A 12,953-nucleotide genomic window follows, 5' to 3' on the forward strand; every position below is an offset into this window, starting at 1 on the left:
ATGTTCGGTAGTCAAGCTGCGAATTCGTTGTGTTAGGCTTGTAACGCGACGAACGAGAATGCCGATCCGTTATCAAACGATCCGGTGAAATATCGTCGTCGATATAAGGTGCTTTAATAACGTTAACGCAAAGCGCACGTTTAATTGTCTTTAAGGGTTAAGAATGTCGTAGGAACACTGAATAAAGAAATTCCATCTCGATCCGAGTTTTGTTCATCCAATCCTCCCGGTAGTCGAGTAATTGTCCGGGTAATCCGGACGACTCTTTCCTCGTCGGCGATTAATCATGGTGGATGGTTTTTCCTCGATCGGTGAAAAACGGTCGTCGCGACGAGTCGCGTCGCGTGTCGCGTGAATGGAAATCGATGGGATCTCTTGGAAGACGTAAACGAAAACATGACGGAGGAGCTGAATAGGTCGCCGGAAAGTGGCTTTCAGAAATGTTTCCTGCAGCCTGCTGATCGTTTTCGTGGTCGGTGCAGCATCACGGCAAGCGCATCTCCGTGGGAACGATGTGCAAATAACGCGGGCGTTACGCGTTTCCATATGTGATATCGCGGAACAACACGAGGGGGTAGTGGTACGAAGCGAGAATGGTCAGACACGGTAGAAAAATCAATTGGGAAGACGCCGGTGCTGCGCGAAAGCTGAAAATCCCTATCGCGAAGAAGAACGTTGCTCGAAACGGATTTGAAACAATTTGGAAAGCGTTGGAAGAAAATTGTAAGTGGTAGAGGTCGGCGCATGGTCGGACACGGCGGTGAGACTCGCTAAAAGGAGGTACCGCGTATGGTCGGGCCGCGCGATAACAACATACTCGGGGGAAACGGGGCAGTTTTCAAACAGATTGAAATCTCCGGAATGGGCGAAGAATATTAATTCGACTAGCGTGAGAAGAATATGGGAGGCGAGCGCGAGCGCGAGCGTCAGCGACTCGGGCACGGTCAAACGAGGCTGAACTAAAGTTTCCCCGGCGCGCCGCGGCGGCCCTGAAAAGAGAACCGTATCGGAGATTGCACAATGCGAGCTCCCAGCTCCCCGTTTCCCGCGACAAACACCGTTCGCAAACTTCTTGCCACCTTCGCAAGTATTCGGAACTATTGGACACTCGCGGGAGATGAACTTATACGGCCGACGTATGTCCGGAAATCACCGGCGCGGTCAGAAATTGATTTAGAAAGCCGACGCGAAAGTTTCTTCGCGCGCAGCGACTTTAAAGAAAAGTTTCATTTCGTTGCGTTCGAACTCTTCCAAGGATTGTTTTTTACCGCGCAGAGGTTTCTTTCGCCGCGATCTCTCATTTTATTCTCGAACAAGGTGCGAACGAGGCAGCATCTTTCTCCGGACGGCGACGATTGTCCAGGACGGTACCGAACGACGCGCCGCGACGGCGTACACGTGTCGGCGACGACCAGCATCGATCGAGCACCGTATAATGCGCTAATTACACGATACTTGGTGTCCAGCCGGACAAGGGGTGCCGGTGTGACGAGCTCGCCTCTAATGGACGTCGCCAATTTAATTTGGACGTTGTTTGCCGGGACGCCGGGCAGTTTGTATTCCTAAACGCGGACCTTTGTCCCGCAGCTGGCCGCGCGTAGAAGCGGGCCAGCTCGATCCCCGTCCTTCCTTCGGGTTTTCCGCGCCCGTAGGAAACCCACGGAATTCAGCCGGCTCCCTCGTATCTCCCTGGTTACGATCTCCAGGAGCGGGAGCCACAGCCGGTCGAGCGCCGGCCCGTCCGAAAGCTACGCTCCCTCTCCATTGTCCGACTATTGTGTCCCGTTACCACTGTGTGTCCGTCCGTTCGTTTGTATAAGGGTGATTCATTTTCCGCGAAATATCAGTTCCTGCACCGCATGAATTGCGAGTCGCGCGTCCGTGTAAAACCGCTCGCGTTTCACAACCCTTCCTCCATCTCCTCTCATTCTCTCTCTCTCTCTTTCTCTCTCTCCCTCCCCCCTTTCTCTCTCGCTTGTGCACTGCTGGTCGTCGCACGTTCACGGTTTTCGGCGTCGTTTATTCGTTTCTGAAATTGAACGTTGTCACCGAAATTGGGTCAGAGAGCCACCAATGCATGGAACTGTATGTTTAAATTTGGTAGGATCTGTTCTAGAGGTTGTTCGTTCGATCAACGAATTGTACAAGGTCCGTGCGCGGTCGGAGAGATCTTAAAATTTAGTACCGCTTAAAATTTAGAAACGATGAACAGGACACAGACGATGTTTGCAGAGTTTATTCGATTTATAAATGGTTACTCTTTTCCACTGCGAAGCTGAAATCGACGAACAGTGATAGAATCGCGCTAATTCGGACACGACCGTATACGAAAACGCTCAATCTTTCAAAGACAGTTAACCGCGCAGGTCGACAAGGTTCCCATGGGTTTTCGGTGTCGTTTATTCGTTTCTGGGCAGCGCGCGTTGTCGCCGAAATTGGGTCGGTCTGCTTGGAACGCGACACACCGCGTTGATCCCCGTGTCGCGAAAATTGCTCATCGGCTATGTTCTTCCACTTTGGTTCGTTTCTCCGCGCGATACTATCCGGCCCCCTTTTCGTTTGCTCCTTTTTCCCCCCTCCCCCGTTCTATTTTTTTGCTTTCTCTGTATCTCGGCTTTCGTTCGAAACTTTTTATCGCGCCGCCGACGCGTGTTCGGCCCGACACGGGAGAAATAGAAAAACGCCAGCGACGCGTCCGGTCCGCTGTTTGCGGGAGCTTGTTTAATTTCCGGTGCGGCCCTTCGCGAGGACAGCTCCAAAGCTTTTTTCGAGCGGCGCGCGCGCGCGGGTTGCGATTGAAAAATCGGGACGCCCCGGACTATTATACCGACGGGCTTTTGTTTCAATAAACAGAAGTCGCCGGCCCGCGGGTTTCTTTAGGCTCGTTTATTCAAGACCTTATCGTAAATTTGTCAAAGCCCGTAGTTTCCTCTGAAAGCTGTTTTAACCCTTTGCACTCGAAGCCAGTTTAAGTGCAAATCTGAGCAAATTTTCCTGGCTCATAGTATTCCGATTCTACGTAACAAAGTGCACTTTTATGCACACAAAATTGATTTTTCTGATTCCTACCAAGAATTTTACTCCTTGACAATTTTTTAAATCCAAGCTTTGTTGGTATACAAATTATCTTAGGACGTGGTAGAACAATTTTAGTGGTGCCGAAGAGTCGCCACTCGAGTGCGATGGGTTAATCGTAAATCTAAACTAATTTTTCTGACTTTGAAACGCGAGGTAACAATTTCAACGGCGTCTCAGAGTTACCGATCGATTGTAAAGGTTTAAGAAACCTTGCGTGAATTTAGTTTGAAGTGATCTGCACATCCTGTTCCGAGGAAACACGCGCGTTTTGTAGCGTTCGCTGGCGTTGGCAGCGTTCGGCCGCGCGTCGTATCGATTAAAACGATCGAGCCGGCTGCGTAAATTTATTAATAATCGCTTAGCCAAGCTGTTGGGCGGTTCGCGGCCGGAAATTTTCGTCGCGGGAGGGACCGGTACGTGACCGCGCAACCGGCGGAAAAATTTCTGTCGCTGGAACGACGAGTCCGATGATTAACAGCTCGGCCGTAACGAGCGCTTCGGCCCTACTTAATTAGAGATCGGGTAATTTATGCGGCAGACGTGTTCCACGCGCGGTCGGCGACTCTCCTTTCTTCCTTTGTACCGGTCCGTCTCGGCCTGGCTCTCGGCTCCCGGCTCTCGGCCCGGTCGCCTCCTCTCGGGCTACCTTTATTTTTCTCCCTTAATTGTTCCGCACCCTTAAAGGAGCGCGATAAATTTCCGTCTCGCGGAACCTCTCCGCGCGTTCAACGGCGGCTCGCGATTAATTATTCTCGGCCTGTTTTATGCACCCTCCTCCTCCTCCTCCTCGCTCGCCGTTTCGCTGTTTCGTGCCGGGCAGCCAGAGCACGACGGCGCAGTTGCGAACGATCGCGAACTCGCCGCTTAATTGCATAATCGCCACTTTCGACGATCGGAATTCAGCTGCCGGCGTCGACTGTACCGAAAGTTCGAAGCGATGCGCGGTGTTTCGATTGTTCGAACGTAGTCGGAATCTTAAACAAAATCTCGCTTGATTGAGAACGTTTCCGCGGGGACTGGCACCGGCGGCGGGTTAGAAAGCCGCCCAAGGCAGGCCGCGATTCTTCGCGGCGACGGGCAACGGCGCAGCCGGTTGCCAAATTTATCGGATCCAAGGAGCGATTGGAACGATTCCGAGATCCGTACTGGATAGGAGAAACGCGCGAGAAGTTCGATCTAACGCCGCTACCGCGGGATCTAAATGTAAATCGAAATGACTTCGCTTCGTCGGCCGCGCACGTACTGTTAAACCGCGGAAGGAATACCTCGGCAACGAAAACCTGCTTCCGTGGGGCGCTACGCGGGTCTCGGAAATTGCGCGTCGAACTATTCAAATTGCTTGGAAAATCGTTCGCGCGCCGAGCCGTGCCGAGCTGAGACGAGCCGAGCCGAGCGGCGCCAGCGAACGGCGGGAAACGTCGGAAAATCGGACCGGGTGAAAAGCCTGTTCCCTGGCGAAACGGTTGAAAAGAAGCCTGTCTCGGCGAACGGGGAAGAAACGTAGACTTATCTGCGAAACGCTCTCGAGAATTCGAACGGCCCGTTCCGCGTGCAATATCGTTCGATCGGATCGCAATTCCGGGGGTCGGGTTTTCCCCGTTCGTCGCCGAATCGATCTTCGTCCTCGCCGCGATCTCTCGCGAGATCGACTTCTCCGCGTTCTCGCGAGCCTGATAATCGACTTCGCAAGTTCCCGGCGACGGTCTCACCCCCATCGTCGAAGATTCGAAACTCGCGGGACCTCTTCCGCTCGCGAATCGCGCGGAAGAACTCGCTCCAATCGCGGCGTCGCTCGCGTTTCGACCTCTCGATATCGGCGGGACGTCTGCGCGACAATGCGATCGGAAACTTAATATCAGCGGTCGGTATCGCGCGATTCGCCCGATGGACAACTCGGCCACGATTTTCGCAGGCTCTTATCGCGGAACAAGAAACTTTCCCCGCGAACTCGAGTCGTCCTAGTTCCCGCAAACTGTAACACGCCCGGATCGGGTTCGCGGCTACTTGGAAACAAATCTGCGCCGCGATTGCCGTGTCTGGGATCGAATGTGATTTTCGCGACGATGCGGAAACTTTGTCCGTGGTTCAAGCACGTTTTTGAAGCTGCGAATCCGCTGGAGATTCCGTGGAAATGAAACCTTGCCCGAGTTGGGCCGAATCTTTCTTGAACAAACTCGGTCCCAGCTGATTCGAACCGATCGAATCCGGGGAAAATTAAATGTTCGAGACTGATAGATGGAATTTAGAAATTCACCCGATTATCTCCTATCGATTTAATTATCAGCAAGATCGATCGTGGTAGTTAACGGTGGACCACGTTCGACGATGGATATTCATGCAGATCGCGTCGAGAGGTGTAAATTCGACGGCTGTCTAAACAGCTCCGAATCGCCTAGAGCGTTCCCCAGTTTCGAGACGAAAGCGAGTGGCGGCGACGACGACGACGACGTCGACGTCTTAAATGTTCCGGCGGAACGAGTGGAACCGGACGACTCGATCGGTCGTCTTTCGATACACGGCCGAGAGAAACGGCCGAGCATAATCCCGTGTCAGCGGGTTCGGCGGCTGTCTTCCCTCGAATCGTTTCTTCGCCGATGGCTGAAACGCGCGGACGGGATAATCCGTCTCGGCGACGAGGAGGAGGTTCATGGTTCGAATCTGCCGAATCCCTTCGTGCCGAAATCGACGTATAAAATATCGATGATCCGTTCCGCGGGCAGCCGGAGACCGTTGAACGGTATCTTTTCATGCCGATTCGGTCGATGCCTCGCTCCTGTCGTTCGTCATCGATAAAACCCCTCCGTTACGCGCTGGTATATGGGCGAACGTCTTCCTCGAGTTCGGGTGTCCTCGAACGATCGCTAAGATACAGGGAGGACAAGCGGAGAGTATTTACAATTTACAGGGTATCGCGCGATGTCGATCGATGCTGATAAAAGGACCCGCGTTTGGAAGCGCGCGCCCGTTTCCATTACAGGACCGTCTGGATATACGCGGGTCAACGCGTCCACCGTATACACAAATTCTCTAGCAAAGTTCTCGGCAGATTGCGGAACTCTTTGGTAGATTCTGGGATAGCGGGTCTGCCATCGACGGGTCTGTACAAGCGGCAAAGAAGGATGAAAGTCGAAGATGCGGTACGGATCGAAAAGAGTTGTGTAGCAGCCGAGTTCTGCGGCTATCGGACGGTACGAATAAACCAACGATAAAGTCGGACAAGTGGCAACCCGTTGCGATTCTGTGAAAACCTTATGCAACGAGTCTGCCGTCATAGATCCGATATCGTAGACGGCGTCGAACGTCGACGTTGCGTTCCCGAGGAGCGTTCGGCAGCCGGAATCACGGCTGCAGAATTTCGGCCGCTGGAGTCACTCGGATAAACGGCGATCTCTTTTTTCCAGGGACAGGGGCGCGGTTGATAAATTTCCAGGGACAGGAGCACTGCACTCGGCGCGTAATTGTCCGCGGAATCGTGTGCAGTGTACAGCGGTCCCGTGACAGCGCCGCTTGTAATTCCCCGTGGCAACCGGTTTCGGACTCGCGACCGTTCGGGCGCTGGCTGCCTGTCTGCCCGCGACAGCAAGAAATTGGGTGCACGGGCAAAAATTCTGACCGGCGCGGTGGAAAAATCGCGTAACAGGGAGTTTCATCCAGCGAAACGTTTCCGACCGCGGCACGGGCCGTTATTCGACCGACTCCCGGCCGAAGTTGCGTCGAGCCGGCGCATTCGAAGCGCATCCGCTGCCGCATCCGCGCTGGTTATTACGAAGCTACCGTAAAACGTATCCCGTTACGGCATCGATTTATCTTGCCGGCGCTGTTTCTTTCTTGTTACGAAACCGACGGACGATTCCAGCTGCCGCGGCACAGTATTTTTCGCAAAGTTCGACGTTCGCGCCGCACCGGTTGGACGTTCGCGGCGACAGAAATTTGCCAACGAGTTTTGCGGAATGTAATCTACACGGTCCGCGCAGTTCCGAGAAGAGTGCCCAACAATCCTAAATCTGCGTGGAGAGGATCATTGTTGTGGCCGGGATCGAGTCGTGAATCCTCGGTTAGACGACTCGTGATCGCGAATGCGCACACAGCGAACACTGATTTTTGCAGGCTCGCAAGGTATCATGCGTGGATGCATATTCGTCGAGCTTTAATTTCGTCTCTTGCGAATGGATTTATTGCACCTTTAACCTTTTTAAGCTGCGAGCAATGCTCATTCACGATTTCGAATCGCGATAGTAGGAAGGCGAATTGCAATTTGCTGTCAGGTTGTTGTTCGCTCGGAGATGCTCGTTGCAAGGTTCGGGGCGAGGTCGGAGCAGGTTTTCCAGCGAGAGGCAAGCTTTCGACGGGTGCTGGCGCACCCCGTTTTATAAGCGCCTCACGATTTTCGGCGCCCTTTTCTTTTTCCGCTTCCGACTGAGTAATCCGGGCGGATAGGTCGCCGAGGATTTTATTCCATTTAATTTCCTCCCGGGGACAATATCTACGGCGATGCGCATAATCAGCGCATCGGCCCGGCGCTCCGTAATGGCCAACTAAATATTATCCCCCCCCGGGGCGAAACGTTTCACCGGAATAGTTTTTAATATAACACCCGCGGATCGTTGTCACGCTTTTTTTCGCTCCCCGCTCCGCTTCATCGCGCTCGATGCCCCGATAATTCGAGAGGACGGGGCTTTGCGAAAAAGATTAAAAAGTCCCCGAGGCTTTTCTCCGTTGCAAATAATAAGAGAACAGCCGGTGAATTATGGCGGCGTCCGCGAGAGTCCGATTTACGAGCGGGGACGCGTCCAGTGCTGAACATCTTGGCCGGATCAAATTCACCGATTATCGAGCTTACGGACGGCCATATTTTAAAACAGATTCTCGAGGATTCTTCCGCGTGGGAAAACGTCGACAAACTGTCGCGAGCGTGAAATACGATTTCTCCGATTCGGATTCTCACGAGTAGGCAAGCGAAAGCATTCTATCGCGATAAATTGACAGAGCCCACGGGCCGAGGAATTTTATCTAAAGAAACTCCGGTGTCTTCCGAACGCGTTAACAGTTGAGAATCGAACCGCGGTCGCGGTTGCGATAAACAATTTCGTTCGCGCTAGCATTACTCGCCTCTACGATCGGCCCGCACGGACGCGAACTCGGTCCGTGAAACGCCTGTATATATTCGCGCGATTTTTTTAATGCGCCCGTAAAAAACGCATTCCGCCGATCGTATAAATCGAACACCGTCCGATCGATCGCAATTCGCTGCGTGTCACGCAGCCTCGTTCATGCGATTCGCATCGCCAAAGGCAGATTGGTTGAGCGCGCTATATACCGGTCTCAGCCTCCAAGAACTCTACACCGTTTTCCTATTTAACGATTCCGTTGCCGCCGCCTGTATTAGCGCTAATTACTACCCACGCTTTGGCCCTGGCCAACGTGGAACTCCGCTCCGCCGAACGAGCCCCGAAGTTTAAGCCAAGTTCCTCCTTAATCTTCGTACAATTTTCGCGAGCCCTCTTGTAAACGCTTCTTCGAGATTATTTAATTTGGAAGACCCGGCGGATAATTACAGGATCGCGGCAGAATAATGGACCCGGCGTTCCCCTGCGCAGCTGTCGTCGCGAACGAGTGCTGGAAACGGACATTGGTAAACGGTGCAGGCCGTTCGATGGATTGCACCTGCGAGCGCCAACGTTCCTCGAGCAAGCATTGTAAACGTGCACCGGTCACGGTCGGTAACCGGCGTAGGTAACAGGTGATGGGGTTGGTCGGTCCCGTATGTTGTGTTTATCGTTGATCGCACCACTGCCTTGTACTCGGAGAATTCGTAGGAACCTGGACGCGGGCCTCTTGACCCAGCGTTGTTTCGATCGGACCTCGAGTAAGTTGCCACAAGTGCAGCGGTGGAAATAAGAGATCGAAATAAGAGAGAAACGAGTGCACTCCGGTTGGAGGAGGAAGAGAGCCGCCGCGTGTTAGCAACGACGCCGAATCGTCGGAGTTGCGAGACCAGGGGCTGCGAAAATTAATAACGCGAACAACGCTCGCTGCGAATCGTTAACCTATTGTCTGGGACTCGTCCCAGTTCCATCGGAAAATTTGCATGCCGAATTTATGGTAACTGCACACCGTTCGTTATCGTTTTGCGTCACCGCCCGGATATACAAATCCCGATTATTACGGCGAACAATAGCGCCGCGATAGTAACCGGCCGAGGAAAGAATATCGAATTGCCGGGCTCTCTGTCAGTCTCTCTCTCTCTCTCACTCTCGAAAATGAATAATATGATCGTTCGGCGACGGAGCTTGAATCAGCCAGCCGGCAGCTTTGGCGTTTCGGCGCGAAAGTAATGGCAAACCGCGATAACGTTTTAACGCGTCGACGTACCAGACCGCGGTTTAAAAACCCTCGCCGCGACAAAACCCTGCGGCGTTTATCGTTGAAATCGGGACGGGAGATACCGGGAAACAAAAACTGCGATTATCTTGCTGCGAGGAACGAGAACGGTCCTTTTCGAGGGAATCGGCGTTCTCGGCGCCACCTAATCGCGATTCCTAATACCTCGGATTCGTTTTAAGCGCTCGGGCAAAGTTCCATCGATGGATCGGCCGTTGATCCACGAGTATCTCGTCGGTGAACTTCCGCTTGGCTATACTCTATTTAACTTGCTACCGACCTTGGAAAACGGAAAGCGAGAGAGAAAGAGTTAGAAGAGAGAGGGAGAGGGATACGGATAAAAATGGGCGAGCAAGAAAAAGCTTTCTCGAGCGGTGTATCGCAGCGCGAAATCAAATCGAGATTTTAACTGCTACAGGCATTGTAAACATTTCCACGGTAGCTTTCGACGCGCGAACCTTTTTCTCTTCGTTCGCAGCTCGACTGGATTTTATAGACAGGTTTTTACAGATCAACGCCAATCGCCGAGGCAGTTGGTTCCTGCTGGAACACTGGCCAACGAATCCAACGAGCCAACGTATCTTGAAACAACGCCACGAGTTTCTTTTGCAGCCATGTCGAACGAGCTTTACGCTCTCCGCGTTTGCTTCCACCTGTGGTCAGAGAGCGTCGAAATATTGATCCGGTAGAACTAAAGGCATAGGAACGACAGGTTACTGGTAGCCTGAGAAGATCGTTCGCAATTCGAAGGAACTCGAAAAAGGGACGAAACGTGTTTCATCGTTGAAGAATGAACGCGAGTAGCCTGGCAGGGAGCAGGAGCAAGTAGCGCGATCGATCGCAGCTCGGACCACAGTAGAACCACGCGTGTCAGCCACCGTCTGGACAAGCGTGCCGGGTTATTTAAATCGATCAGCAGGTTCTACGGGGCGAAACAAAACGTAAAACTGCCGGGACAACAGAATTAGTTTTTCGTTTGCTCGCCGCCGCTGGTATTTGCGAGCATATTTGCGGACACGGGTGTAAATCCAATAACGCTAAACTAATATTGCAAGAGTAAACCGGGGCAAGGGAATTATTTACGTTCGACGGCGGAACCGTTCCCTCCACCGCGGAGGGTCGCATGTCCTCGCCATCCGGTCCACTCGCAAAAACCGGAAACAAGACCGTGTTCGTTCGGTGTCACAGCACCCGCCGCCGCCGCACCGTCACCGCGCCGCAGCCATCGACAATCTAGTCGCCCCATTCCGGTTTCCCATTCGCGGAACACGGGCACGAGACGAGCATACAACGTCGCCGCCCGCTCGCCTACCAAGGGATCCCTGGAACCGCGTTCCTATCCAGCATCGTATCCGTCTTACGGTGGAAGTGTAATTCCGTTCCCGGAGACTTAATCGTGCCGGAGCACGTGCTGCGACCGAAATACCATCGTCCGACCACGCCGCATTCCGACGGAGGAAGATAGAGCCGCCTCGCGACAGGCCATCGATCAAATTCGACGGTCCAACTTGTCGCTGTAGCGACTGTTGCGAGCCTGACACGGAAGTCGCGACGGAATTCGATTAGCATCAAGGCTGATACGCTTACGGGATCGGAGACACGGACAAGATAAACCCGTTGATAAACCGCCACCAACCTCCGCGGCGCCTCGATCCAAACGTTTCCCTTAATTCTAATTCCGTCCCTTTGATTTGTGCCATCGATCCGCGGGCACTCGAAGCGCTAAAACAGTTAGCAAGAGCGGCGAACCGTCGCGTCGCGTCGCGTAGGCAATCGGCCGGCGCATTAGCGCGTCGTCCGGCTCGGGACCGGGAATTGTTTCTGAAAGGAAATTCGGAGCCTCGGACGCGAACAAAGATCTCGTGGAACAAATTTCTGGTGCCCTGCCCCAACCATCCTGGCGAGTCGGCGGATGAAAAGGAACCGATTCAACTCGCCCCGAGGCTGGTCAAAGGGAAGAATTGCTTCCAACTTCCGAAAGAAGAGGATTTAGACCGCGGTCGCGACGCTGGAGATCGTGATCACCGTCGATCTACCCCTCTGCCGTGGCTCTCTACTCTGCTCTGCTCTGCTCTTCTCTGCTTTGCTCGTCGCCGAGGACAAATTTATGGGGTTCGATGTGTCTGACTAATGGCAGGGAGACTCGTTCGAAATTTCGTCGACACCGACTGGCAATATGTGGGAGGAGACCGTTCGGAACTCCCATTAATTTCAAAGTCGATCGGTTCGTCTCGATTCGATCGTTCCTCTGCCACAGTCGTTCGGCCAAGTATTCGTGGGTTTCCAGCGGTGTCGGTGCACCACTGGACAAGTAGCACGGTTCGGTCGTTCATTGAGCAAGTAGCACGAGTCGACCTTTAATCGGACAAGCGACGCGCTGCGCGAATAACGTAGACAAAGTTCTGCCAGCGACATGCTCGTATTAAAAACGATGGCTCCGGGTAATCGGTCACTGGAGAAACAAAATACGCTGGCTCCAGTACTCTGACGATTCGTACAAGTCGCGCGAATAGCAAGAGTGATTGTTTCATCGAGTAGAACAGTTTTCGTGCGCCGGATGGGGCAAGTTAATAGTCGCCTCGATCCAATAACGAGACAACCGTGCAGCATAGTCACGAATCTGGCAAGTGGAACGAGCGAATAATTTATGGAACAAGCGATACGGGTGCGTCGCTAACGCACGAATATTCCGCGACGGATCTGCGAAGTTTAATCGAACGCGAGCGCGACGCGGCTAAAAAATTGCGTGTCTAGAGCGGAATTTCGCGCAGAGTGCGTCCGCGCGTTCCGCGCGACGTTTAACGCGCGCGTTAAAAGAGATTAAAGGGCGAAGCACGTTTGGTCAGCGGTATTGGCCGAGAAAAATGCGCTCGTCGCGCGTGACTTTCGCCGTGTTTTCGTTGGCTTTTTCCACAAGCAATTTCACGTCCTCTGAAATCCCGAGATATTTTCCAGCGCGGCGTTACCAACGCGCGCCGGCGCCTGCGAAACCTTCAGCGCGGACAGCTGTTGACTCGGCCGTAATTCGATCCCGATTTTTCGCTATCATCGCGAACGTTTCGGAGTGTTCGAATCGATAACGCGTATGTCCTAATCCAGCTCCAGCTCTTTACGCGTTTACGGGATTCGCGGACCTGTCGCATACATACGATCGCACGGTTACCGGAAGGAATTTTGTAGGTGGCTGGTTTTTATTATTTCGAGGACCGTAATTGCTGTTAGAAAATTACCGAGCTTCGTCGAGGTCCCGGTGAAAATCTGGGCTGGGTACATTTGTCGCGCGATCTTTCTCCATTCGTGGTCCACGCCCCAAATTTCGGATCTCGATTCGTTGCCACACGGGTTACCGTTCTTCCGCGCCGGAAGACGGCGATTGAAAGAGAGAGATAGAGGGAAGGAGAGAGAGAAAGAGAGAGAGAGAGAGAGAGAGAGAGAGAGAGAGAGAGAGAGAGAGAAAGAGCATTGGCCTTTTCTCCGCGCCAGGGACGAATGAA

Source organism: Augochlora pura, chromosome 6 (assembly GCF_028453695.1).
Source record: "Augochlora pura isolate Apur16 chromosome 6, APUR_v2.2.1, whole genome shotgun sequence".
Taxonomy (NCBI): Eukaryota; Metazoa; Arthropoda; class Insecta; order Hymenoptera; family Halictidae; genus Augochlora; species Augochlora pura.